The following is a 5,154-nucleotide window of genomic DNA, read 5'->3' as shown; positions in this document are numbered from 1 at the left end:
AAAAAAAATCTGACATTAATCTCAAGTGAATCTGATCACAAAGTAAGCTTTCCCGGGGATAAGTAGTTCTAGAATCGCCAACTGACACATTTCCTTAAACTGCCCATGGGATTTACTCTTTTAAATAACGTTATAGCTTGTTTTACTAAATGTCTTTGTAAAAAAATTCACATCCCATGGATCATATTTTCTTGGAAATGTATACTAGTATTTGTTAAATTGATGAAAACTATGAAAATTAATAATCTGGAGAAAGGTTTACATAATTAATACAATTTTTAATTAGATATATATACAATCGATTTTTTAAATTTCTAGGGTTTGCTGATGAAACAAGTTTAATAACAAGCTTATTACATTACACTTTTCCTTTCAAGAAATTAAGATCCCTGTCATCGTAGAGTTTAGAATAATTATATCAGATACAGCTGATGCTATATAGGTCTCTGAGTCATTCAAGAAAGAAATGACTACAAAAGCAGTGATGGTCCAGTTTCTTTAATGTAATTAATTGGCAGTTATGGTGATATGGTCCGCATTTCTGCATATTTTGAACATTATGAAAGAGATGTTAAAAAAGATTTTCAAGAAAATGCAACACATATTTTTAAGTATCTTTTATTTCAGGAGCACGTAGGAATATAAAGATTTACAACGATAACTAAACGAACTAAAGGGACATACCTTGTGACGAATAAAGGTAAGTAACACCTGAAGAACTACGTTTTTGCCCAACATAAATCCAGTTAAGGATTCTTCTTATATGACTATACTGAACTTAAGGTACATGGATACTCTTATAAGAAGGATAAATCTTAATGATACAAAGTTCTATTAATTCTTCATAAATTTGTCAAGTTGAAGTGCCTTTTTTGTCAAATTTTGCCCCGAAAGCCATGCTATAATTGTTTGTATTTTATTTAGCATATACATTTCCTTTGGAAAATCATAAAAGTTAAAGAAACATTTTATATGAGTGAGCAGAGGGTTTATGAACCTTAATTCAGTGTTTTGTCCATGCATTAGCTTTGTTTCATTATAGACATATAATTCGAAAGAAATCTAAAACTTGGATTTTTAAAAAAAATCATTATCATACTTTTGAAGTTATAAAAGACGTTTGTCTCCAGTATGTTTTCTATCGAAATATACGCAGTTACAGACCATACCACTTTAAGTTTTTTACGAAATGTTGCTATATACATGTATAAAAAAAAAGAAACAGTTACTGCTATTATCCATCTAATTATGTCATAAGATAAATATCTTTGGCTCATTGTTTGTCTTATTTATTTGTTTAAGTTTTACAAAACTCGTATCAACAACAACAATAAAACAAATTAAACCATTTTGATCCATTTCTTTACCAGAGGAAAACATTTTGCATACACAATTCCGATTCCGAAAAGGAAAAAAATGACAAAATTGTACGAATCATCAACAGAAATTCGATCGAAATTATCTTTATATATCGGAATTACTTTGTATGTAATGTTGCCAAAAAGACTTAGAAGTTGATTTAGCAACAACACAGAGGGCTTTCCATACTACTCCTTTGAAAAAAAGGACCCAATTTGAAAGTAAGTGTACTCTCAAATCACCTTCATTCCATTTTATATTTAAAAAATGTTAATTCAAACATTTCATTTGGACTAGTTTCCAATGTCTTGGCAATGTACAATAAACTGATATGCTTCATTAAGAACACAGGGTTGGGGAGTTCACGGGAACATAGTTTTTGAGCGGATGAGCGGTGGAAGTTTCGTTTGTGCATCCGAACCCTTTCGAGACTGAGATCTTGCAGTTAAGACTTCTCTCTGAGATTGTAAAGCATCGGCAGTTTGGGCATTACGTTTAAATTCATTTCTTGTCGTAGGACGGGCGGTCTTTGCTGAAGTTAAGTGTCTTAATAACTCCATTGGATCATCAGAGAGTTTCGCTCTCAATCGGAAACTGTGCAAAGGGTTTGTTTTTGTCATTCCGATCTGTATACTTTTTAAAATATTTTTAGTAAAGAGAAGGTCGTGTTTCTCTCTCTGACCCTTTATATAAGAACTGACCCAGGTAGTGTCTTTAAGAGGCCATATATCCTCTCGGGGCTGGGGAGTTTCAGGGTCTAATTCCACGTCTTCTAGTTTCATGTTTGTGTTTCCAAATTCAATTTTGGAAGCAAGAGGTAGGTAAGTCCTTGTTCATTTGTTTTAATTTCAACCCCTCCTCTCTGTTGCTTAATCATTAATGCGCGAATCTGACTAGGGTCCATTCCGGATCTTTTAATTTCCGGTTCCGGTTCTGGCTCCGGTTCATCTGGTTGTTCTTCCTCCTTTTCCTCCTCTTCTGGCTGCATTCTTGATTCAAGGAAGTCTCCCTCCTCGATTGCTTTTGTTAAGACTTCATTTAAATCCTTGATAGAATCGTTCATAGATTTTTGTTTACCAAATACAAGACACCATTTTCTCAATGCTGTTCGCTTTTTAGAGTTAATTCCGTTTCGACATTGGATTTTGGCTTTATCCAGGACCTTAATCTGTTGTTCTAGGCCTTTATTGGCGAATTTGTTAATATGGTAGGTATTGTCCCCCGCAGTACTTCGTGACATGCTAAGAGCGCCTCTCATGACTCGCTTTATTTTCTATAGTCTTACGTTTGTTCATGGTGTCATCAAATTGATACAAGGAATTGACAACACTGTTCATATTCATATCTGTCGTTAGGAAAGAAATCACAAGTTATTATCACAAAAACGAAACGAAAACAATTTAAGCCTCCATTCAATGTTCTAGTGGAATAAAGTCTTCAGGTCTTATATACTAGTCCATGTTCCCACTATTACGCTCCATGTTTGCGTGGTAAACCATTACTAGTATTCAAACTGATTAAGCTACGAGGTGTAGAAATTAATAAACTTGGAAAGAAACGACCTGAAAGGATTGAAAACAAAATATAATCAGACCAAACAAATCAAATTTACCTTACACGTTCGTTTCACATCATGACTCTGTTGTAAAGAAGATCATTATTTCCCGGTTTTTATTTTACTTGGCCTATTCCGAGTGCAGAAGATTAGCTTGATAATCGTTAAATCCGAGTTACCAATTGAAATGTTGAAATCCCATTACCCGCCCAATAAAATATTATTGACATGACTCTAAATCCGAATAGATTATCGTATGGATTAATCGATTTAAGTTCTCGGTGTTATGTACTTCATCTTTGTTGACAACAGGAGGAATAGATCAGTTATATTACACTTAACACCAAGTTATTGTTTACTTAACACTAAATCTGCATAACTAGTGAAACTCGACAGTAGGATTTCTCTCTTAATTACAATAAATCGTTGTTTGAAGGCAGTTAGGTACTCTCATTTAGGTTAATCGTTTACGAGTCTCCAGATGCCAAATAAGGATCATTTATATACTAGTAAGACCAGAGAAAAGAATAATTCACTTGAAAGAAACAATTCTTTTTCCCATAACTTACATATTTAACCATTATTATAAAAAAAAAATAGATAAAATTAACAATAAAAGACTTTATCTAATGTGCATTCAGACAAAATTAGTGTTCCCCAAAATATTAAGCATGTAGAACCCCTTTTCTGGTAAGGAACCATGCAGGCAAAATTTATCACTTTGATGGGACCCGTACAAAACAAAATTTTGTTTTTAAAAAAGTACGTGTTGCATGCCCCATGCCTTAAGACTTATAGAAAGTTACTGTCCCATGGTTACATCTTTATGTTAGTGAGATTATTGGAACAAGACTATGGATTCTTTCAGATCACAGATATTTCAAACATCGATGACAGTTTAATTTTGTTTGTTCATTTTCATACTTTGTAATATTTTCCATTAATATGAAGATTTATGTTGCCATTTGTATCCTTCATTTGATTTTAAAGATATAACTTTTTTAAAAAGTTTTTTTTTTGAAAAATGATATATTTTTAATACTATAAATGTTTTTGTCCCTTGGTTTTCTTCGATGAAATCCATTGTCCATGCATGTTTGTACTGGTCCCATCATTCTGGTAGATTTGCCTGGTCCCTAAATTCTACTTAAGTGACGCACAAGTTCACTACGGTTACAAGTACCGAGCAATTATTATTGGAATGCCATGGGTACCAATTGCGCCCTGTTATTAGTTATAAATAAGATTTACATTTGTTTCCTCTATTTATTTATTGGGGGAGGGGTTCTTTTCAAAATGTAAAATAAAATGTATCTTCATAAAATGCGATTCTTTCATAATAAAAAGAAATGAAAGGATAACCAAATTTAGTTTATTTAAAGAAGATAATAAATGTCATAGACAATAAGACGAAATTTTGAAAATTATTTTTGACTATTTTTTAAGTTACGAATAGAAGAAAGTTAATATTTTTATCAAAAGTTTACTCTGTTTTTCTTTGAGCCATTTCATATCCTAGTACATGTATATATACCAAGAGTTCACTTAAAATGAATTTACTTGTAGTCGCGTGTGCATAGGGAAACAAATAAATACCGGTATATGTGGAAAGGACTCACACTTTGAAAAGAATCTTTAAGTATAGTTTAGATAGAATATTTCTTTTGTAAGAGTTACACGATTTCTTTTTATCAGATAGGAGGATTTTGTAAATCAGATTTGACTTTCGAATGAAAATCTGCTACGAAAATGAAAATTGATCACAAAAGTTGAAAAAGAGGGATTTTTAAATTACTTTACCTGTGTTATCACGAATACAGTTCACAAAATTCAGGCGCCTTGAATACACACGTTTTTCTTAGTTTTTCAAATAGTCAATCAATTTTCGTAAATCGTTTTTTGTTTGATATTCAATTAAATTCAACGAAAAAGATTTAGTTTTAATTTAAATTCAATTTTAGAAATGAAATATTTTGTAAATAATAATTTATGTGAGGTATATTATTCCCAAATAATAATATTTTTTGTTTTTATTTTGAATATGCTACTTAATTTACCATAGTAGATGTTGCTGAATTTAAGATTTCTATCTATTGACTTTTCAAAGTTTGTTATTCACTAATTTATACTTAAGAATTAGTAAGCTAGAAAAAGAAATGTCCAACATACTTGACATGGAAAGCACATCCTTATATTCAAGTTGTCACTTCTATATACGATGGACATATTTCATATCCCAA

General features: G+C 31.6%; 1 pseudogene; it reads right to left on the bottom strand.

Annotated features, from left to right (window-relative positions):
• Positions 1–1,685: 1,685 nt before the first annotated feature.
• Positions 1,686–2,887, bottom strand: LOC134234436 (uncharacterized; annotated as a pseudogene).
• Between the last annotated feature and the right edge of the window lie 2,267 nt (positions 2,888–5,154).

The sequence above is a fragment of the Saccostrea cucullata genome, unplaced genomic scaffold (genome assembly GCF_032062105.1).
Source record: "Saccostrea cucullata isolate Sc308-1 unplaced genomic scaffold, CSIRO_AGI_Scuc_v1 ctg23188, whole genome shotgun sequence".
NCBI lineage: Eukaryota > Metazoa > Mollusca > Bivalvia > Ostreida > Ostreidae > Saccostrea > Saccostrea cuccullata.
Note: the sequence above shows the minus strand (reverse complement) of the source record. Positions and strands in the feature narration are given on the sequence as shown.